A 25,431-nucleotide genomic window follows, 5' to 3' on the forward strand; every position below is an offset into this window, starting at 1 on the left:
AATGTGTAAACAATAAATAATGTATGCTAAATACGGAAAGAAATTATCATATTACGGGAAATGGCCAATCATTAAGGAACGAGCTGCTGTCTGGTAAATTATATTCTACGTAATTCTATATAATTATTAGACAGCGGATCTTTATGGAATGGAGCTCAATAAAAATTTACTTCTTTTGTAGATAATTGTAATTGTTTGAGAATAATGTCTCCATGAATGCATAAAATCCACTGTCTGATAATTATATGAATAGGTTTCATTAAAATCCATGTGTAAAAAGAAAATGTTTACCGTATCACATAACAACTCGCCCATCTCGCATAATCGATTACTTTGCCCTACACAGGAAAGTTTCAGCGCTCGCATACGGAGCAGCTGGCATATTGTTCATATGTTCGCTGACCGAGTGGAAAGTGGTGTGCAATTATATTCCGTATTACCGTAGCAAATACACGAGAAAGGCTTTCAAGTATTATGGCATTTAGCGAGGTTATGATAGCGGCCTACAATCACCTGTATCCTATGTACGAGTTTCTAGCCGGAAAAAAATAAATAAATTTATATATATATATATATATATACATATGTGTGTACATGTATATTTTAAAATATTAAGATTGTGTACGAGCTAGTATTAGAAAGCGGAATATACTATAAAACAGAAATGCATCGTTATCCGTGTTGCATGTGCGAACTTCGAGCTGAGAAAAATTAAATAAATTCATTATATATGCGCATATATTGTCCGAAATATTAAAAATCATTGTCCACTGCGTAACAGTTCAAGAGAGCATACGTAAAAAATATATATTCCGGAGAAAAAAAAGAAATCGCCCGAACAGGGACTCGAACCCTGGACCCTCAGATTAAAAGTCTGATGCTCTACCGACTGAGCTATCCGGGCACTGAAGACCAAGGCAATACGGGCAGTACATCATCGTTCCGTAAATCACTACGTACAAATTTCTCCATTACTCATTACTTCAATTACAATAATATTCGGTTGTTATAATGTGTTGTTATATCATGTTGTTACAATGTGATGTTATAATTTGTTGTTATATCATGTTGTTATAATGTGTTGTTATAATTTTTTGTTATAATTTGTTGTTATAATGTGTTATAATATTCGGTGTGCTGTTTTTGCAAATTATTCATTAACTGGTGGTGTTCAGCACTGGATTTCTCGGATATGAATATTATTCTATTGCTCCATATTATTCAATTCAACTGTGTGTTTAATGTCATTCAACTCACAATCAGTTGTTTAACTATTCCCTTATGTGCCCATAATTATGAAAGTGGTCTAGCTCATATATTTCTTCCATGGAAGATAAAAAATCATATTAAACTAATTTCGTTTCAAATAATGTTACTATTTGTAGGTACAATTTGTTGTTATTCTCTCAGAGATGTTATCGACTCTGTACGTACAGAATCATTGGATTAGGACGTGATTGTTATTATTGTTAACGGAATTATTTTAAAGCTGATCACGGCATAATGACAATAGCAGATTTGACACCGTCGATCTTAAATATTATTCAATGTCTTTTGTTTGGATTACTCAGCGAGCTGTAACACATCACGCGCAGGATTGTCAGTAGAAAATTAACGTCAACCGAGCCCAAGATAATTATAAACCGAACGATAATTTATAACATCAATCGTTCGACTCGTTTTGTACGAGAAGCGACCGCGAATAATAAAAACCAAGGTTGTCTATCGAAGACGCAGCTGCAAGCGTCATAGAGTTTTGTAGTAAAATATTAATACGCGTGCGATCGATTTTTATCGCTGCTCCCGGCACGGCGGCAACGTGCTGATAACAGAGTTTGAAATCAACTAGTTTCTAGTCAATTGTGGTCTTTTCATACTTCGTAATCAAACCATTTGTTTTGTAACAAGTTTCTCTCTCTTATGATTACAATTCCAGATTACGATGAAGTAAAACGCTGGAATAACTTCCATTCTAAGCTCGATAAGTCGACTAAAAAATATCGGACATGAAATTTCCTGGGATTGTTGTAAAGAGGAAGATTCGATGTTCAAAATCGTGGTGGTTACAATCTCTCAAAAAATTTTTTGATGCCTGCAGACTCATTTGAATTTGCACAAATTTTAGTCTTCGATTGTTTTACTACGATGTGTACTCTCGGGTTTTACTAATATTTACAAAATATTTTGGAAAATACTGCTATAGCTATCTGAGAGTAGAGCTTTCAAGCTTTAAAATGAGACCAATGCCATCGTTCTACCATATTTTGTTCCAAAGTAATAATTGTTTGAAAATCAAAGATATCAGCAATTCGGATAATCGAGGTTCTACTGAGTCGTGGATTAATCAACGAAATATGCTTCGAATTGTGTCGTGCTTGGGCTTATTTCAATCAGAAAACTGTCACGAATATATTATGAAGAGTTTCATAAAAAAATAACTAAAAGCAAAAAAAAAGGGAAAATGAAACATTCGAGGTGGGGAAAGTTGCGATAAGCGCAACCTTGACACGGGACTCCTCGTGCTGTAAAGAATTAGTGTCGCTCGATCCACGAATTATCGTCGGTTAATTAAATGCGTAATCTCCTTTCGCTTTCACTGTTCGGAGACAGTGTTCGACGAATGATGAACCGGCATTATTTCCGTGACGAATATCGAGACACTCTAATCGTAGGTCGATGACGGAAAATTTGCTCGGCTCACCGAAAACATTCGGCTGTTGTAAAGATTACAAGTTTTGCGTCATCACATGCTTGCTTCGGCTTAACTAAATTGTCGTTTAACCGTTGTGCATATATGTGATAATCAAAATGTTCTCACCACAGCTACAGGACCTGTCTAAATCACGGGTCCCGAATTTTTTAATTTGCAATTATTAGATTATAAAAATAATCAATTGAATAAAATGGATGAATCAATTTTATGGATAGTTAAACATTTTTATAGTCAAATTTTGTAAATTTTACGTACACATTGTCACGTTTCATTGGACTAGTCCTAATTTTGATACAGTCTCATAGGAGCAGCAGAATTTCAGTGTTACCCACGAGTCAAAGTGCAAGGATAATATCAGTGTCACCATAATGAAGGAAAAATTGTGATTTTTTAGCCTGAAGGCTTGCGAAGTGAAGACAAATAGGTTATAAAAGTCGAAAAGAATTAATATTGTGCTCGTTAGGATGTTGTGCTACTGTTTTATCTACGCTTCGACGACAAAGCGGAGAATTTATTATGTAAACAACATTGAAAAACTTTGATAACTAGAATTAATATAATTCTATCGCTAATGAAATAACTATTGATATTTAGCTGCCATCCCTGCGAATGATCGAGTGTTAAAAGAATTGTTCATTTAGTACGTTTCCATCGTTGTGCGTAATTTTTCTCTACTATTTTTTAATATTTCAGTAATCATCATCTATAAAACATGAGATTGTTTCACTCAATAATTATCCCCCCAAAAAATATTTCCGAAAACTACACATTTTTGGACTGTCAAGATCTGAGTTAGGTTACAAAAAATGGTAAATAACTTAGTCATTTTGAAATATTTTCTTTTGAAAAAAATGGAGAATAAAGTAAAGAATTGTGCTAACATCACTGTAAAAAATCAGATTTTTCCACCGATTAATTATCCCAAAAAAAATTTCCGGAAGCGGCACATTTTTGGACAGTCAAGATCTAGGTTAGGTAACAAAAATGGCGAATAACTTGGTCGCAAAAAATGTCACTGTAAAGAACCAGATTTTTTCGCTAATAAATTATCCCTAAGAAAATTTCCGGAGACTGGAAATTTTTAGATAGCCAAGGTGATCTACCACTGTATAGTATTCGCGGTTTGGTAGTAAGTTACAGTTTACAATGACAGTTTTCAGATCGATTTTCCAGTCCATCCAAGCCCGAACAGAAAACGAGATCGAAGGCAAGTGGTATCGTTGTGGATGGAGCATTACGATACGAGTGATTCAGGGTCGTCGTCCAGCGAACGAGCGTGGGGGGCTTCCCCGAAGCAAAGATTCTTGGCAGCTAGCCACTAACTTCCCGATGTGTCAAGTTCTCAATATTAGAAGTCACGCACGAACGCGGAGAATCTTTGTCGTGAGCTTTCACTCCCTTTTCCTGTGCTTACAGTCGAGAGCAAAACGTTGACATCTTGCATCGTAACGAACGAACCTGCTTTCTTGTCCTCTAACTAATAATTTATTGCTAAAAAGCAACGAAACATGATTGAAAACACGTTGACAATAGTATTTTCCGTGGGTGGGATATCGGGAGCACTTCTCCGATTAAAACGAGCCTAAACACGATACCATCTGGATTGTATTTACTTGTTTAATCCACGATAATTCTAGAGCCTCGATAATCCGAACTGGCGATATCTTCGAACTTCAAACTGCTATAACTTTGGAACAAAATATCGTAGAACAATGAGACTGGTCTCATTTTAAAGCTTGAAATCTATACTTTCAGATAGCTAGAGTAATTTTTCCTAAAAAATTTCTTGTTCATAGTAAAAATCGCGAATGCAACACGAGTGTTTATGCGTGAGAAACACATTTCGATAAAATGGGAGCAAAGAACAGTGGAGGCGTTTATCAAGATAGAATCGAGAAGCGTCGATGATACGGGAGCGTAGAACACGATTCTATGCGTACGTCGAAATGCTCGGTGATTAACCCAGAAAGCCCGATGATCGTGCATCGACCCATGCACAGGCTCTCACAAAAGACAGAGAAAGAGCTGGGATGAGGAAGGGGAAGCAGGCTGTTTCTAAAAATCTCATCGTGCTAGCTCGCATCCCTTGGAAACGCGCCAGCACCGGCGAATTGCAAATATAGGCGGTTAATGCTAGCCTCACACCAAATGACAAAAATACGCTGGGCCCTCGAAAATGATTAAACATGACTCTGCTAAAGTGTACAAAAGAATATAAATACATAACATGTGAACCGAATTTAAGAGTACGAATATATGTCGCACACTTCGAGGTACCATAACTCCGAAAATTCGAAGAATTTCGAGTTCAAAAAATGTTAGCACACAATCCAAATAGTAGAAAATATGTACACAAAATCTGACTGCGAAAGAGTCGTCCGAATTCTTCACAAAAATTCCCAAATCGGGCAGTTCGGATAATCGAGGTTCCACTGCATCAGGGATTACCCGAGTACCTATTCACAGTGGTCGATTTACTCCAAAACGTGGCCAAAAATCAAATCTTTCTTTGATTTATACGAAACTAGGTATCTCGGGGTTTTCGAGGTCGCTGATTACGAATCTAAAATCAAAATCGCAAAAAAGTAAAATGGCGGCTGTAAAATCGAGATTGAACCTATGAAAACTGTCAGAATGGGACAAAACTTGGTGTTTTGGGGTTCCTGAAGTCGTTAATTATGAAACTGGAATTAAAAGAACAGAAAACAAAATGGCGGAACCAATATGGCGGATGTACGTAGTAAGAAAGTATTAAATACAGCTGAAATTTGATACGTCAAGATTTTTTGTCTTGTTAAATGTGAATCTAATATCAAATTATATAAAGAACACAAGTAGCCGGCTAATTATTGAATTGTAGAAGAAGAAATTCTTGTTTTAAATATGTGTTTTGAAGAATGGAAGGTTATAAATTAGATCAAATGTCAGGGAACCGTTCAGCCATTGATGCAGTTTATCACGATTTTCGGCCTCCAACTGCAGTAATTCTAAGGTTTCATACATCTTTCAATGCGTGTCGTTTATTCCCGCATCTACCGATTTCTATGAAACTTTCACAGTGCATATAATTGACACAGATCTACAAAACGTATGTTTTAAAATTTCAATATAGGCCTGCATAAAAAAGTTACAAAATGCAGCTTTTAGTTTTTTTTTACAATTGTGACCAAATGAAATTTTAAAAAAAATTTCTTTTCGCATTCTGTAGTAAACTAATTGCTCTAGCTTCCCAAAAAAATTCAAATTGTATAGACCAATATTAAAAAAGTTATGGTGTTTTTAAGAGTGTCCGAATAATAGTGGGAGTCACTGTATGTTACATTATCCATTGTTACTTGCATTTTATATAATGTATAAACATGGTTTACTTATCTCCAGGGACACCCTGCATATTGTAGAATAAAAATTAGTAGGATATAATACAAATATATTCACTACTGGGCACTTTTCTCACTCAACGATTTACTGTGCTACTTGAACGATGATCACTTTCAGACTGAATTTCTCGCTCAGGTGGAAAGGTCACAGGCCCTTTTCCCATTAACCATCCAATAGCCCAACTATCAGGGAAGCCAACCCACGTATACAAAACTCTTGATTTGAAAATTCATTTTTTAAATTTTTGGCCACGTTTTGGAGTAAATCGACCACTGTGCTATGGTCCGAACAGTATCAACATTTGTTGACGCTTTGTTAACCACTTTTGTTAACCTCTTTCATTCTTGAAGCTTGATAAAGCGAATTCTTGTCTGTGTACTGTAATTAACGAAGAAAATTTTTATTTTGCATTGATCGTAAGAATCAGGAATAACATAAAAATTGATTTCATCCCTTAACGACTTTGTTACATTGAAAGCAACATCACAACATTTTTGATATTTTAAAATCTTTTACTGTTTTATATTTCGCCCAATTTCTTCATAAATGCATAAAGACTCGTAGTCTAATGACCAGGATGACAGTGAACGTGTTGAATCTTGGAAGATCGGAGGTTCAGATTGAGAGGGAGATGCGACGAACGATTCACCCTTTCTAGTTAGAAGCTTTATAAGGTGTTCGCGTGGAATCTGTTAAATGTTACATGAGAAATGAATCCTTTTGTAACGGGAAGGGACTGAATCTTCTATTGATGTATTCTATAACCAGTGTTGATGGCCTCGCTACTATCCGATGCCTGATCTAAGCTAAGCTCGCGGAGCAAAGGGTCGAACAACTGATAGGATTAGCGCCTACAAAGGCGCATTATTTATTAAAGAGACAGGGAACACTGTCGGGGTTACCATAAGACGAAAAATGAATCCCCTTGCGAGGCCCTTTTCGGGCTGGTAGGTGAATCGGATAATGAATCACAGACAAAGTAAACAGGCCGTACAATATTCATCTCGAACGATGTCTTGCGAGCACCAAATTCCCGGCCCTTTGAACAGGAGGGATCTTACAGGCTTCAGGTTCGGTCATGAGAAATTCAAGTGCAGTGTAAAACCCCCAGTATCTGAAGCCTATGCTCAAATTGTCATAACCAGACAAGCGGGTCTTTATTGTAAAACAATAATTTTTTACCTGAATTGCAACTCGACTGATAAAAGTATTTTGTAAATTCCTCGAATGTTTGTATTGTTTTAAATTACACCTACTCATTTTTATTTTATTTTTTTTTTATTTATTTTATTATAATTGCATCACATCCGCTGTCTAGTCATAACTTCCTCAGGAAAAATAGTACTCCGATAAACTTGGACACATTTCGAATTGTTGTCTTACACACAGATTTGCACGATATAGCAAATGAAATTCTAAAAATTTCACGAATAATTACTTACGACAAAATGCATCGTTTATGACTGGTTCTTGGAATTGCTGTCTTACCTGTAACAAGAGAATAGGTATTTACAATCAGTTTCATTCGATAGAATATATATTATAAATACCCTTCTCCACCTTCCATTCAAAGCTCGATAACTCCATAAAAAAAAATTGGACACGAAATTTCCTGGGATCGTTGGAAAGAGAAAGATTCGATCTTCAAAATCGTGGTAGTTTCAATCTCTAAAAAAATATTTTGTGGCCTGTGCAGACTCATTTGAATTCGTACAAATTTTAGTCTTGGATTGTTGTACTGCGATGCACACTCTCGATTTTTACTAATATTTACGAAACATTTTGGAAAAATTGCTATAGCCATCTGAAAGTAGAGGTTTCAAGCTTTAAGATGAGACCAGTCCCATCGTTCTACGATATTTTGCTCCAAAGTTATAATAGTTTGAAAACCAAAGATATCAGCAATTCGGATAATGGAGGTTCTACTGTGTCGTGGATTCAGCATGCTAATATATTATTTCGAATTGTATCGTGCTTGGGCTCCGTTTAATCAGGAAAATGTCACGAATATTCTAACAAAAGTTGAATCGAAACAATGCAAAAATGAGTAAAAAAAAAATTTTATTCTAGATCTTGGCAGGGGATCGTGAGATTGTTCTATGACGATGTTCAACGAGTTTCCAACTCGCCCGGCTAGCTCAGTCGGTAGAGCATGAGACTCTTAATCTCAGGGTCGTGGGTTCGAGCCCCACGTTGGGCGATATCATTTTTTTGTCCACGTCAATATTTAATAATCTCTCTGCATCTGTCCAGTGTTGTACGTATCGTACACGGAAGCTCGAAGGAAGGTGGCTTGCCTGATAACGACCATCGCGGGAGAATGGCGATATGCCACATTTTTGCACGCGCAACGCTCAGCCCTCTCATTAACCTTTTCCACACCTGACTCCAGCTCCCCTCCCTGGCTCCCTAATCCGGAATCCATTGTTGATCCTACCAATATGTACAGATAAATGAATTGATATAGCTTCTAATGAGCATGCTTCGCGGCCCCATGTTTACCTTATATTTCTGTTTATTGATTAAGATGATTTCTCTATTTATTCTTATTCTGTTATTGTTTATTCTTATGTATTTTACGATACCTATCTTTGTTGCTCCTTACATGTAAGTTTCGGGAATTCGCGAGAGCCAATCATGGTTCTATTGTCCCTGACTACTGACCCTGTCTGCGCGTAATGTATTTAATCTTGTTATCTGATAACAAATATATCGTATTCACTCTTTAAAATTTTATAAATTTCTGCCCCTTGTTTTGTCCATCTGTAGTGTCAATTATGCAGTTCGTACGAGTACCTGGTTGAAGAGCATAAATCATATCCCCTCCCAGAAAGGGAGGGGGCAGGGGGCTCCACCCCGCCCCATGCCGTGGACCGCATCCTTTATTGTTCTTTTGTTTATAAATATGCTTTCCTCCCTCTCCCTTCTGTTTCTAATTTTATTTATTATTATATTTTATTTTTTATGTTATTATATTATATATATTTTTTTTTCTCCGGTCCCCCGGGTTATTTTCTTTTTTTTCGAATAACCAGTGTTTATGCTCTTCTTGTTACTCATTTTCTTCCCTTGCGCAACAAGCAAAACCCATAATGACACCTACATTCTCACCACCCCAACTGACGAACTTAACGCAATTGGAGCACACTACGAATATATTAATTCTCCACGCTACCTAAACGAGGGAACACGCCTTAAAGCCATTGTAGATAGAGTATAGCTAATAATATAATACAAGAATTCATAACACAAAGACAAAACAACGCAACCATCACACACTTTAACAGTGAAAACAATGCAAAAATCCCAACCCCAACCGATGATAAAATTCCGCCCTTCTGTAGCCCTTATTGCGTAGAATACATATTAAAAAAAACTCCCCAATAAAACATCACACGGTCTAGATGGTATTCCACCCATCGCATTAAAACACATACCCGACAATATGATTACAAACTTAGCAGTATTATTTAATAATGCCATAAATAACAACTACTTTCCAAAAATATGGAAGAAAGCCAAAGTATTACCAATAATAAAAAAAGAAAAAACCCCTACAAACCCTGCCAGTTATAGACCAATCAGCCTAACCCCTAGCCTTAGTAAAGTCAGACAGCAATGCAAAAGATCTATACAAAATCAAAGTCCCAGCACACCAGAAAGTCAAATGGGAGCAATTAAGAAAACCTCCCGTTTTCCAATGCAGGAAGTGCCAAAGAGTGGAACACTACAGCAAGAACTGCTTCCTTCAATACCGATGTGTCAAGTGCGTCCAATCCCACGAACCAAGAAAATGCACTATCACACAAAACGAAAACAGACAAGTGCTGAAATGCGTTAACTGCAAACAAGCGTTAACTGCCTTACGGAAAAAGAAGGATGAAGCGACAACCCGTCATCAATCAGCCATAAACAAACTCGGCAACCTGTCAAGCCGTGGAATTCGGTCTCGGTTAGCTATACCGGTGCTCGCATTGTCACCCGTTTTTGCCACATACGTAAACACGCGGATGGATCACGGATCGCCGTAGTTCGGCGGCGCTTAGCAACACGGATCACTATCATTGGCCGAAATTCTCCAGCTTGAATCCTTCAAATGTACGAAAACATGGATCATCCGATTCGTGAGCTCCAATCACGATGCTCCACATTCGCCTGTCCGTGTTATTTAAGGCATCCGCGGTGCCTTCGTTTCTCTTCTTCGACATTTTGGTCAGTCAATCATTGTTCTACACCAAACGTTAAAGTCTAGTCCGACGCTCGGTGAAACCGTACGACAGCGTGCTCTCTCCTTTTACACGCGATACATTGTCAAACGTATACAGTCGAAACTACGCGAAACAAACACAGATACACGCGTCTCATAATCCTCGTGCGCGATCGATCCACGCTCATATCGTATTGCGTGTTTCACTGACTCGCATGTCTTCACCACGACTCTTTGGAATAAAGTGCAGTGCCCAAGGTGGGTGTGAAAGAAGGAATATAAACTGCGTCTCGCTCTATTCTCTTCTCACACCTCATTCCTCGTGGATTTACCATCGCGCGCTCACTTCTGGGTGGTTTCGGCCGCCGGCATCTTCCGACCACGTTGGTCGGTGCCGAAACAAAGGTCAACACAGGCAAGATCGAATTCATCCTTAATTCTATATGCGCTAACTAAATGGCTCTCTTAACATCACAAGTAAACGAAATCAGAATTGGCGCCATCAACGTCAATTCCATCATCACGAATGCAAGACGACTGGATCTCCTACAATTCCTCCAAGCTCACGACCACGATGTACTTCTATTGTCTGAAACCAAACTGACCGAAAAATACAAGATAACATTCCAAAACCACGTCATATATAGAACAGACCGTCCCAACTTAACCCAAGGAGGAGGAACAGCAATCATCATCAGGAACAGAAATAAACTGGAGTCAAAACCCATTTCAGTTTTTGACAGATGAACAGCAAGCAAACACTTCAGACAACGCTCCTGGGGCAAAAAACCAAAAAACAAAGAATCAAGAACCCGGAACCCAGGGATCGGTCACAAAAAGATCGCCTAAACCTCTTCCGATATTTGTGGTCAACTCAGATCTGGAAACCATCATAACCACCGTCAAAAACCTTAATATCCCCAAAACCGATTATGCAGTCAAGGAGATAAACAATAGCAGCCATACCATTTACGCAAACCTCACCGAACAGCATCAGGCAATTATCAGCAAACTGAAAGAAATCAACATCCAGCATTATACTTTCACCCCGAAACACCTGAAACCGAAATCCATCCTTATCAAAGGGATAAAAGGAGACTTCACACTGGATGAAATCACAACTGAGATCAACGAGCTTAATTTACAAAACGTAAAGATCTTGAAGCTCACAAAGTTTACATACAACAAAGCACATCCAGAAAGGTTCCACCACCTCATTCAGATCTCAGCCGACAGCAGACCGGCAGATCTCTTTAAAATCAAAACCCTGGTGCATCAAAGAGTCAAGTGGGAACATCTCAGACCACCACCCATCTACACAACCAACTCCAATCTGGGCACCCTAATCACCACCCTCAAAGCGATTAACATCCCGGTTACTAATTTTACCGTCAAAGAAGTTGACAAGGAAAACCACACCATATACCTCAGCAACATTGAACACCACCAACCAACAATCAATCACTTAGTAGAAATGAAAATACCCCACTATACATACACACCAAAATCGCTAAGACCCAGATCAATCATCATAAAAGGGATCAAAGGCGATTTCACCGAAAATGAGATCCTGAAGGAAATTTCGGAGCTAAATATTCCTAATATAGAAATAATAAAGCTGTCCCGGTTCCAATTCGACAGAAACCAACCTGACCGTCACCACCATCTTATACAAATTACTCCTGAAAGTAATCCCAAGGAATTATACAAAATTAAAGTGCTGGCCCACCAGCGAGTCAGATGGGAACAACTAAGAAAACCCCCCATTTTCCAGTGCAGAAAATGCCAACGACTCGGACACTCTAGCAAGAATTGTTTCCTACAGTTCAGGTGCGTGAAATGTGCTCAATCACACGAACCAGGGAACTGTGCAATCCAACAAAATGAGAAAAGGGTAGCTCTCAAGTGCGCCAATTGCAACCAAGAAGGACACCCTGCCTCATACAAAGGCTGCCCCTTCATCAAGTTTGCCCTCCAAAAGAAAAAAGAGCAAATCTCTACACGTCACCTAATCAATACATCCAGGATTAACACCCTAGCTGCAGCAGTGAGAACCAACTTCTCCTACGCACAAGCCACCAGGAATTCAAGGCCGCTCACAACAGAAGACTACCAGGCTTTCCCCACCGACCGCACCGTCCCATTGCCCAGAGGTACTCAGCGGACTGGTCCAAAAACCGACCATCAATTCCACGCTCACCAAGACGCCCAACCTCCAACATGGGTGCAGGAATTCAAAGGTGAAATTATAAATCTATTCAACAACCAATTCCAGACGTTAGCAACCCAAGTCGCGGCCAATACTCAAAAAATAGAGTTTATATTAAACTCCATCTGCGCTAAATAAAACACGCTCCCCTCAACAACCCACCAAATCATATCAGGATAGCAGCTATAAATGTTAACTCTATAGTCTCAAACCATAGGAGACTCGAACTTCTTCACTTTCTACAGACCCACAACCACGACGCGGTCTTCCTTTCAGAAACAAAACTCACTCCCATACACAAACTCTCCTTCAAAGACTACAATATAATCCGAACAGACAGACCCAACTCCAAGCAAGGTGGTGGTACCGCCATTATAATCAAAAGAAACATACCAATAGAAATCATCAAACTGCCATCATCAATTGAAATACTAGAGTGCACAGCCATTAAAATTAGGCTCAGCAACAACAATAACCTATTCTTAATAAGTACATACGCACACACTGACAATAGAAAATTATTTATCACAGAAATAAATAAACTATTCGATCAACTAAAACTCCATTCTGCAAACAACTTTTTTATTACCGCGGGTGACCTAAATGCTAGAAGAAAAGCCTGGGGAGACCGAGTCGACAACCAGAGAGGCAAGTATATGCGTCAATGGGAAGACGACTCTTCCACAAAATATAAAGCTAAAATAATAACCCCTTCTCTCCCAACATTCAAGCCGGCCCAATCCTTCCTGGACATATGCATTGCCGACGCCAGACTCACCTTAGTTAATGACATCAATGGTAAAGCTCAAACCCTCCCATATGACAGCGATCACTCTGCCCTATCACTGATCTTCCAGATACCCACCGCCGACACCCCCCTTTGGCCACCGATCCATGAGTCTCTCAGATTTAACTATAAAGCCACCAACTGGTCTCGCTTCACCGAGAAGCTCGCCAAAGCCTACAAACACCCAATCCCGACCAACCGCAACCTAACAATACCGGAAATAGACAATCATCTCGAAACAATCACTAATGCAATTTCCCAAGCCATCTCCAAGAACACCCCTAAAATTAAACCGTGCAACAGCATCCAAAAATACCTAAACAATAGAATCAGAAAACTCCAAAAAACAAAAAGTTCCCTCGTTTCCCTACTACATGATCAACGCAGACAGGACCCACACCTCAAACAACCGCTTTCTAAGATAACCAAATCCTTATTGAAAACAACCACCACAGAACTCCAATCTGAACTTCGAAAATCGACTGAACAATACTGGACCAACATGACAAAAAAAATAGACTTCCGAGACTCCGACTCCTTCTTCCCCCGCATCAACGCTATGTTCCGACCAAAACGTTTTACCGCCATAAATGACCTCCATATCCCAAAAAATCAAGAATCCATACTGCGTAGGAGCGGATGCAATCTATTACACGCTGCAAGTAACAACGACAATTACATCTTCTCATCCCCAACCGATAAGCTCAACATAATAGGAGCTCATTACGAATCAATCAACTCTCCTAACTACCTAAACTCCAACACCCCGCTTAAACGAATAGTAGACTCCACTGCCGATGATATTAAAACCCAATTCGCGACAGCCCGGTCAGTCGGAATAACCTTCACCACCTTCGACGACTCCAACAGAGCCTCCAACCCCACGCTCGTACTAAACCAAGACTACCCTTTTTGTACCTACAGATCAGTTGACCACATCTTAAGACATCTCCCGAACAAAACATCTTGTGGCCTTGACAACATGCCCCCAATTGTCCTTAAACACCTACCCAAAAATATAATTCATAACTTAACCATAATATTTAACAACTCGTTGAACCACAGCTATTTCCCTAAAGCCTGGAAACAGGCAAAAGTTCTACCTATTCTCAAAAAAGGGAAAAACCCACACGAACCCTCCAGTTACCGCCCAATCAGCCTCACCCCCAGCATGAGCAAAGTCTATGAAGCAATAATAAACACCAATATAAACACATTCAATAAAGCCAACAACATCATCCCTGATAGCCAGTTCGGATTCAAACACCATCATTCCACAACTCACGCCATCCACAAGCTCTTCTCAGATTTAAACACCATCGTTTCTAAGAGCCACTTTGTGGGAGCGGCCCTCCTAGATCTAGAAAAAGCATTCGACTCGGTATGGCACAATGGCCTATTGTACAAATTAAACAAAAAAAACTGCCCGACCTGGCTATTATTCTCTATCTGGGATATGATAAAAGACAAGACTTTTGCCACCTGGGACGGTAAGCTCCTCTCTTCCCAAGAATTTAATATCCAAGAAGGACTCCAACAAGGCACTGTAAACTCGCCAATCCTATTCAACATCTTCATAAGTGACCTTCCCAAACTATTCAATTTTAACGATAATAGCTCCTCCTATGCTTTAAACTTCGCAGACGACCTCATAATCTACACGCCTGGCAATAAAGTAAAAACTGTCCGCGATAATCTTGAAACCCTTACTGAGAAAGTCAACAAATATTTCATGGCCTGGAATTTAAAACTCAATCCTACGAAATGCGAAACGATACTTTTCAGGAAACCCCTCGAACACCTCTCATCCAAACCAAAGGCGGGTAGTAAAGACTTCTGCATATCCACCACAATCCCAGGCACCAACACACTTAAAACCATCCCTCACAAAAAAGTAGTGAAATACCTTGGAGTCCATATCGACTACCTTCTTCGCGGAAATAAGCATACAGACATCCAAACCACCAAAGCTCGGCAAGCATTCCAGGCCCGCAGCCGTATCTTCTACAACAAACACCTGACCCACAAAACAAAAATTATTCTATATATGTTGCTAGTCCGCCCAATCCTCACATACGCAGCCCCCATCTGGTGGAACTGCAATCACACCACTATGGAAAAAATCAGATGCCTAGAAAGAAAATGCCTAAGAGCTTGCCTCAAGCTATACCGTACGCAACAGTCTAACTGGCAGCACCATGTTAGCAACAAAACTTTATATAACGCAGCAGAGATCCCTAGGATAGACTCATTCATATTAAAAACAGTCCGAAACTATTTTAGTAAAATTCCCACCATAGACAACAGTATAATTCAATCTTTAGTGCACCAAGACCCAGCAATCTCCCAACGTCAACTCTCTAATGGCTACACCACCCCCAGGCTTTCTTACATTGCGACAAATTAGGACTAATCCAGAATGCAAACAATATAAACCTCATCTACCACTGGAGACGCAACAAAGCCGATAAACGCATAGCGTACCACCACCTTGACCTTGAAACGAACAGAGACAGATTTAAATTCTCACAAGATATCCCGACAATTGACTACCATGACTTCTACAGACTCGACAGAAAAAAATATTGGTGGCTTTCACCCGAAGACACACGCATAAACGATCTCCACAATAGAAGAGCTAAACTAATACAAGAAACCAGACTACGACATCAGCAATCTAGACCTCACCAAACCTAGAACATAAATATTTCGCATCCAAGCTATGATCCAAACTAATAACTAAGACTCGTTGTTACTAACAGTCCTAATTCTTGCGCCATTAAAGCAAAAAACTGTAAATATGTAAATATGTAAATATACCTACAATTAAGCCTAGTTTTAAGTAGTTTTTAAGCCATACCCATCAAGACTGATAAGGGGGTTTTTGCAATAATAGTTTATTTTCTTTTTCCCCCTCGCCTGACACATAGAATGTTAAGTAATACATACTTATTATTATGTCAAGTCTAAGTTTAAGTTCCTTTCTCATCAAACAACCAAAGAATGTATAACTAAGAGTCTCGCACGCGAGCGAGCATTTAGATAATAATAGCGATACCGACTGGTACTTTTTATGTTTGTTGTTACCTTTAATTATTAAGAATGTACAACTACTAGATCAATAAACATGTTTAAAAAAAAAAAAAAGTAGAGCATGAGACTCTTAATCTCAGGGTCGTGGGTTCGAGCCCCACGTTGGGCGATATCATTTTTTTGTCCACGTCAATATTTAATAATCTCTCTGCATCTGTCCAGTGTTGTACGTATCGTACACGGAAGCTCGAAGGAAGGTGGCTTGCCTGATAACGACCATCGCGGGAGAATGGCGATATGCCACATTTTTGCACGCGCAACGCTCAGCCCTCTCATTAACCTTTTCCACACCTGACTCCAGCTCCCCTCCCTGGCTCCCTAATCCGGAATCCATTGTTGATCCTACCAATATGTACAGATAAATGAATTGATATAGCTTCTAATGAGCATGCTTCGCGGCCCCATGTTTACCTTATATTTCTGTTTATTGATTAAGATGATTTCTCTATTTATCCTTATTCTGTTATTGTTTATTCTTATGTATTTTACGATACCTATCTTTGTTGCTCCTTACATGTAAGTTTCGGGAATTCGCGAGAGCCAATCATGGTTCTATTGTCCCTGACTACTGACCCTGTCTGCGCGTAATGTATTTAATCTTGTTATCTGATAGCAAATATATCGTATTCACTCTTTAAAATTTTATAAATTTCTGCCCCTTGTTTTGTCCATCTGTAGTGTCAATTATGCAGTTCGTACGAGTACCTGGTTGAAGAGCATAAATCATATCCCCTCCCGGAAAGGGAGGGGGCAGGGGGCTCCACCCCGCCCCATGCCGTGGACCGCATCCTTTATTGTTCTTTTGTTTATAAATATATGCTTTCCTCCCTCTCCCTTCTGTTTCTAATTTTATTTATTATTATATTTTATTTTTTATGTTATTATATTATACATATATTTTTTTCTCCGGTCCCCCGGGTTATTTTCTTTTTTTTTCGTCTGAAACCTTTTTATTGTCTGAAACCAAAATAACATTCCAAAACCACGTCATATATAGAACAGACTGTCCCAACTTAACCCAAGGAGGAGGAACAGCAATCATCATCAGGAACAGAAATAAACTGCAGTCAAAACCCATTTCAGTTTTTGACAGATGAACAGCAAGCAAACACTTCAGACAACGCTCCTGGGGCAAAAAACCAAAAAACAAAGAATCAAGAACCCGGAAGCCAGGGATCGGTCACAAAAAGATCGCCTAAACCTCCTCCGATATTTGTGGTCAACTCGGATCTGAAAACCATCATAACCACCGTCAAAAACCTTAATATCCCCAAAACCGATTATGCAGTCAAGGAGATAAACAATAGCAGCCATACCATTTACGCAAACCTCACCGAACAGCATCAGGCAATTATCAGCAAACTGAAAGAAATCAACATCCAGCATTATACTTTTCACCCCGAAACACCTGAAACCGAAATCCATCCTAATCAAAGGGATAAAAGGAGACTTCACACTGGATGAAATCACAACTGAGATCAACGAGCTTAATTTACAAAACGTAAAGATCTTGAAGCTCACAAAGTTTACATACAACAAAGCACATCCAGAAAGGTTCCACCACCTCATTCAGATCTCAGCCGACAGCAGACCGGCAGATCTCTTTAAAATCAAAACCCTGGCGCATCAAAGAGTCAAGTGGGAACATCTCAGACGCCCAGCAATATTCCAATGTAAGAGGTGTCAATGGCTAGGACACTCAAGCAGCAATTGTACTCTTGATTACAAATGCGTCAAATGCGCTCAATCACATGAGCCAGGGAAATGTCCAATTAAGGAACAGGACGACAGAGCTGCCCTAAGATGCGCCAATTGTAACGAAACGGGTCACCCTGCGTCATATAAGGGCTGCCCCTTTATAAAGTTTGCCCTAAAAAAAAAGAAAGCCATCGATGCCACCGTCAACAACAACATCGCAAATAAAGTGCGGAATATAGCCGCAACTGTAAGAGGAAATCTCTCCTACGCTCAAGCAACATCCAGGACACCTCAGCAACACCTTCAATTCCCGCTGCCATCTCCACTGACAGCACCAATATACAAGAGAATTGAAACTAAAACCACAGAGCAAGAAAACATTACCAACAGCAGACTCGAAGATTCCCAACCACCACCCTGGATCAACGATCTGAAAAGAGAACTCACCACCATGTTCAACTTGCAACTACAAAACCTAGCTAACCAGATAGCAGCAAACGCAACCAAGATCGAGTTCATTCTTAATTCCGTATGCGCTAGTTAAATGGCTATCTCAACTACACAAATTAACGAAATCAGAATTGGCGCCATCAACGTCAGCTCTATCATAACAAATGCAAGACGACTGGACCTCCTACAATTCATCCAAGCCCACGACCACGACGTACTACTACTGTCTGAAACCAAGCTGACCGAAAAATACAAAATAACTTTCCAAAACCACCTCATACATAGAACAGACCGTCCCAACTCAACCCAAGGAGGAGGAACAGCAATTATCATCAGGAGGAATCTACCACACGAAGTGATCAACTACCCTGCTTCTCGGGTAAATGAAATTTTAGAATTTACAATTATCAAATTATCATTAAACAATAATAGAAACCTATACATAATTAGTATATACGCCAAATTTGACAATAGAAAACTCTTCTATCGCGAATTATACAACCTCTTCAACTCACTTAATCTACACTGTAGCAATAATTATTATATAATAGCTGGCGAACTTAACGCCAGAAGGAAAGCCTGGGGAGACAGGTTAGACAATCAGCGAGGCAGATATATTAGGCAATGGAAAGACGATTTCAGCCTTCTATACAAATTAAAAATACACACCCCATCCACTCCCACGTTCAAACCAGCAAACTCATACCTTGACATCTGCCTTGTCGACGCCAGACTCAAACTGACGAAAGACGTGGACAAGAAAAATTCAAACATTAACAGTAAGATCTGTGATTGCTGAAGTGAGCAAGAAAGTACGCTACAAACAGTGGAATATAGGAATATAAAACTGGCGCCTCTGGAAACCTGGCGCAATGGAAGCCGGCATGCCTCATGGGTCCAAGCGCGGCATGTCGCCAGAGGACCCAGACAAAGAGAACGAGCCTCCACAACAAAGGCTAACCCCCAGAGAGAAAAAAATTCCTAAACTGGACTCAATTCAGTTAGGCCTTTTATACAATAATCTCTTAAAAGAATGCAAGCCGACCAGCAAGTCGAAAATAGCACCTAACCTCAATAAAGCAAGAGGAAACAAACCACTAGCGCCCCTAACAGCAATACCATCAACAAGCAACGCTGAGGACAACTTCCCACCACCAGATGGAAAATGGGACTCTCCAAAAAAAACATTCAAAGCTACACAGAAGACCCAAACAACAACAAAAGCAGTAGCTGATAACAATACAAACATTTATAACATACTACCGGACAATGACCCGATGGAATTGGATAATACACCATCCAATTCTAAAGATACACCCTCAACTATTAGAGATACGGATAATGTTTCTACCAAGAAACATCCAAGACCGCCACCGATCATTGCTATGCACACTAAACTAACAACGTTAGTAAATATAGCCAAAGAACTTGAGATCCCTAAAGAAGAATTCACCCTAAGACAAGTCAGTAACGACCACCTCAGAATATATCTGAACAATATTGAGAACCACCAAAAAATGATGGAAAAATTAAAAATAAAGCAGATCCAACACTTCTCGTACACCCCAAGGAGCATCAAGCCAAAATCTCTAATTATTAAAGGCATCAGAGGAGACTTCAACATAGAAGAGATAACTGAGGAACTCAAGAGCTATAACCTTCCACAGGTCAATATCATCAAACTAACCAAATTTAACTTCGACAAGTCTCAGGACAACAGATACCACCACCTAGCCCAACTCTCAGCAGACAGCAAAACCAGCGAGATTTTTAAAATCAAATCACTGGCACATCAAAGAATCAGATGGGAACACCTTAAAAAACCTGCGATCTTCCAATGCAAAAACTGCCAGAGAATAGGACACGCTAGCCAGAATTGCCACCTCAGCTACATATGTGTCAAATGTGCGCAATCTCATGAACCAGGAAAATGCCCCATAGCCGCAACTGCAGATAAGTCGCAACTTAAATGTGCTAACTGCAAGCAAAACGGACACCCAGCCTCCTATAAAGGATGCCCGTTTATAAAATTCGCAATTGAGAGGAAAAAAGCCCAAGAGGCACATCAAAATAGAGCAACAGTAGAGAAATTAGACAGAATCTACACAATGGTAAACAAGAACATCTCCTACGCTCAAGCAGCAGCTCACGGATCAACAATAACTCAACATACAACCAGCAGCCAAAGAAACAAAAGAGCACAAGAAACAAAACCTCATATGACAAAGCCAACATCCCCCGTATCGACTCATTTGTAATCAAACTTAACAGAGACTACAACTGTAACATGCCACTCATAGATAACCAGGTAATAAAATCCTTAACAGAAACAGACCCAAACACAGTCTAAAGACAATTAACCACGGGATACTTATGCCCCCAGGCATTTCTATACTGCGATAAGGCTGGAATTATACAAAACGCCGAAAATCAGAACATAATATACCACTGGAGGCGCGTAACAAAGCAAACAAACACATTGTGTTCAACCACAGCGATTTCAACACAAACAGCGACAAAATGTATTAATTAGCACTCCCAACAATAGACTATCTAGACTTCCCCAGACTCAACTTTAAGAAATACTGGTGGCTATCGCCCGAAGATACCCACATGTCAAATATCAATAATCGCAGAATAAGATCCGCATCACAACTCCAGCAACAAGTACAGAGATTAAGAACAAATAACAATCCTCGTCGAAGATGAGGCACGCTCTGGTAGGCCAATCGTCGAAAATGTGGATAGAATTATGGAAATCGTCGAATCGGACCGGCATGTGAGCATTTATTCCATTGCGCAGGAACTGAAGATTGGCCAGAAAACCGTTTGGAACCATTTGCGTAAGGCTGGTCTCAAGAAGAAGCTCGATGTATGGGTACCACATGAATTGACGCAAAAGAACCTTTTGGACCGAATTGATGCCTGCAATTCTTTGTTGAAACGTAACGAAATCGACCAATTTTTGAAGAGGATGGTGACTGGCGATGAAAAATGGGTCAGATACGAGAACAACAGCCGAAAAAGATCGTAGTCCAATCGCGGTGGACCGGCCCAAACGATCGCCAAGCCTGAATTAACGGCCAAGAAGGTTTTATTGTGTGTTTGGTGGGATTGGAAAGGAATCATCCACTATGAACTGCTCCCATCGGGCCAAACACTCAATTCGGACCTCTATTGCCAACAACTGACCAGACTGAAGCAGGCGATCGACCAGAAGCGGCCATAATTGGCCAATAGGAAGGGTGTCTTTAACGACGCGTCAGAAGCTCCGAGAGCTTGGCTGGGAGGTTCTATCGCATCCGCCGCACAGTGGAGCGAACGGAGCAAATAAATGGACATGGGGATTACTTCTCAATGGCTGAAGATATTAGATTAAAACTTTACAGACTTTTTACCCTTATTATGTAGAGTACCTATACTGAAAATCGTTCAAGTCCAACAAGTGAATCAGGTTTATTCTGTTTCCATAGGTTCGTCCCAATTTTCTTCACTGAGATCACTCATTGTTAAAAGCTGAAATGCTTCTGGAAGTAGGTCTTGTTTTTTTTTTAAATTAACTATGGCTGAAGAGAAGATATCAGTGGGTCAGATGTGATGAGTAAATTGTTCAATATGTCTTCATTTGTAGCCACCCTGTTAAATTTTCTACTCTTAATATCCCGGAACTTTCGGAATTCTTTATTTCTTGCCTCTTGGGCTTCTTCCGATAGTTGCCCGATAGGTACTATAGATTTCTCAATAATTTTTTTGCCATGTATTAATATTTTATGAACGGTGGCTGGCATGTAATACCATGGGTAAAGAGTGACAAATAATTTCGTAGTTTCCGTCGCGTAGCGTGCAAATTTTTCTACATTAACTTTTTCTCCAGATGAAATGGCTTGGAGAACCACAGTAAACTTGTAAATTAAATTTCCATCAACTCCAGTGATTGCTGACGTAATCTTAGGATTTTTAAAAAATCTTCTGGCAGTATTTCCATCGTTATACGTACCAGTTCCTTGCTTAACTTTGTCCACCATTAAACCCAGCTCAGAACGGAATCTTTCTTGGACAAGTAATTTTTTACTTGTCTGCATTGTTTTGTATTGTGGCTTTGGTGCTGACCACTTTTTAAATTCGAGATTATAAGATAAATGCAAGAGGCATTCGAAAAATCGAATTTTTGCATGCAGAGACGAAAGTCCAAATTTATAATACTCTTCATTACAAATTTTTTTACTGATTCGTTTTAAGTTATTCATCTCTTTGGGACATGCCTGGCAGGTGTAGCACCTCATTGCCGAATTCGTTTCCGTCAAAACGTTGCAGACTTTACCGTTTACCATAGTCATTACTAATTGGTGACTTATTTCAGTTGAATCAACTTTTGTTAGGATTAGTGACGAAATTTTTTCATTGATTATGTTGACTTCTTGGTTGATGATTTCTGGCGTTTCTTTACAAAATTTGAATTTGATTGGCCAACAATCACCAGCGAGAGTCGCGTCCATCCAGCGGTGAACGCGTTAAATTGAATTTACTCGAAGAAGCGCAGGTTTGCGCAGTCAAACTTTACATTTCTTCAAACCTTAATATTCAAGGTTGAAAACAGTGTAAATTAGACCCTGGGCTCTTTTAAGCGTTTTTCGTAATCATAGGTTGAAGAATATTTAAAATGTTGGTTCCGTTTAGACGTTTATCTCATCCGATTGAAACGGCACCTGTGTGAAATTGTAGATCATAGTCTACTAATTAAAGTGTAAAAGTTTGGGAATTTAAAAAAAAATATTGAAGAGCTCTTGTAAGAGGAAAAGGAAAAACTAAAAAACTGCAATGCTAAATTCATCTTAAGGTCACAAAATTTAGTGCGGATTTTAAAAGAATATTTCTACATATTCCTATACTCCAAAACTAGGTGAAAGATGTGACGGTGTTAGAAATGTCAATTTCGAACTTTAATATTTAGGCCCATGTCCGGAAAATACGTCGATCCAGCCCACTGTGCGCCGTATAGTCCAGACCTGGCACCAAGCGATTATCACCTTTTCAAGCATTTGCAAAATTTTCTTGATGGTACAAAACCGGCCTCAAGAGAGGCTTGTGAAAATGAGCTGGTCAAGTTTTTTACCAATAGGGACGAGGACTTCTTCAACCGCGGAATTATGAAATTGCCTTCAAAATGGACAAAAGTTATCGAACAAAACGGCGCATACTTGATCTAAATCGAATAATCCTAAGTATGTTAATTTCATCGTCGAAATAAAGCGAAAAACGCTCAGAACTTTTTACTTCACCTAGCGAAGTCAAATCTATACATATAACCTAGGCTAAGTCAAATCCATCCATCCCTTATAGACTGTTTTTGGGGTTTTTTCTTTATGCTAACTGTTTCCCCAAATGTAACACCCCCAAGACTGATTAGAGATAAGCACCGAGCTCTATAGACCGTAAATTAGTAATCCCAAGATAACGCCAAAGAAGCTTAGCTACAAGTTATGCCTACGAGCATCAAATAGCTATTAACTGCAATATTAGATAGGTATATTTTTTTCTATGTTTATTGTAACCTAATATATGTATATTAGGTCTAAAAATAAGTTCTTTCCGATTTTTTGATAAAATAAATGTTTTATTTAGAAAAAGATATATAAAATGAATCGTCGAAATATTCGCCATTATTTTCTATGACCTTTCGCCACTTTTTGGGTAAATTTCGAATTCCCTCACGATAGAAACTCGGTGGCTTGGAGGCAATGTACATATTCGTCAAGGTATTTTTGGACGTCTTCAAGGATTTTGAACTCTGTATTAGCTAGGTGATGCTGTAGCGGGCGGAAGAGGTGGTAATTTGTAGGTGCCATGTCAGGAGAGTAGGCCGCATGTGGCAGAAGTTCCCAACCTAGTGAAAAAATCACCTCTTTCGTCCCCGCAGCTGTATGCGGACGAGCATTGTCATGCAGCAATATCAATTTGCGTCTGCGTTATTCAGATAATTGCCTTTTTCTTTCGATGGCGTCATTCAATTTCAGAAGCTGCTGTTGATAGCGATCTGCAGTCACTGTTTCACCTGGATTAAGCATTTCGTAGTACAGAATTCCCTTCATGTCCCACCATATGCAGATTAACACTTTGTGACATTGTTAACGACAATAAGGAGGTTATAATGTGAAGTTTGTTGCATTGCGACAATGTTTTGTTTCTTCCTCTGTCGGTATTGCAGATTGCTAAAGTAGCGAAAGATTATCTTGCAAAAAATCATCATAGCAAACGATTGAAATTCGACGGAAACAACTTATTTCTACACCTATGACTGTCCCTGAACGTAATAATAAACATGTTTCACAAAAAAAAAAGTAGAGCATGAGACTCTCAATCTAAGGATCGTGGGTTCGAGCCCCACGTTGGGCGATATCATTTTTTTGTCCACGTCAATATTTAATAATCTCTCTGCATCTGTCCAGTGTTGTACGTATCGTACACAGAAGCTCGAAGGAAGGTGGCTTGCCTGATAACGACCATCGCGGGAGAATGCGATATGCCACATTTTTGCACGCGCAACACCGGTATTTTTCCCCATTTCATTTCAACGCTCTCGCTCTCTCTCTCTCCGCAGCGTACGAGTATAAATAATCGAAATCATTTCCGACCGTAATCTTATCGGAATCGATAGACTGACGGGCGACGGGTTGATCCCACATACTCAGACACGCCACACACGTGCACAGTCTATACAGTGGCTCCAAAAAGTGTAAAATTATAAAGTATAAAATCATAACGTATAAAATTATAAAGTATAAAATTATAAAGCATGAAATTATAAAGCATGAAATTATAAAGCATGAAATTATAAAGCATAAAATTATAAATTATAAAATATAAAAGTAAAAATATATATATATGTTGTACACAGA

The 25,431-nt window shown here is 39.4% G+C and overlaps 1 protein-coding gene and 2 non-coding genes across 7 annotated transcripts in view; 1 reads left to right on the forward strand and 2 right to left on the reverse strand.

Annotated features, from left to right (window-relative positions):
* Positions 1–25,431, reverse strand: part of Sesn (Sestrin) — a 214,447-nt gene that overhangs the window by 77,421 nt on the left and 111,595 nt on the right. The gene's annotated exons all lie outside the window — the stretch shown is intronic.
* On the reverse strand, positions 832–904 carry Trnak-uuu (transfer RNA lysine (anticodon UUU)). The gene has a single exon. It is a non-coding gene; the product is annotated as a tRNA-Lys (tRNA).
* Positions 8,219–8,291, forward strand: Trnak-cuu (transfer RNA lysine (anticodon CUU)). The gene has a single exon. It is a non-coding gene; the product is annotated as a tRNA-Lys (tRNA).

This window comes from Lasioglossum baleicum, chromosome 10 (genome assembly GCF_051020765.1).
Source record: "Lasioglossum baleicum chromosome 10, iyLasBale1, whole genome shotgun sequence".
NCBI lineage: Eukaryota > Metazoa > Arthropoda > Insecta > Hymenoptera > Halictidae > Lasioglossum > Lasioglossum baleicum.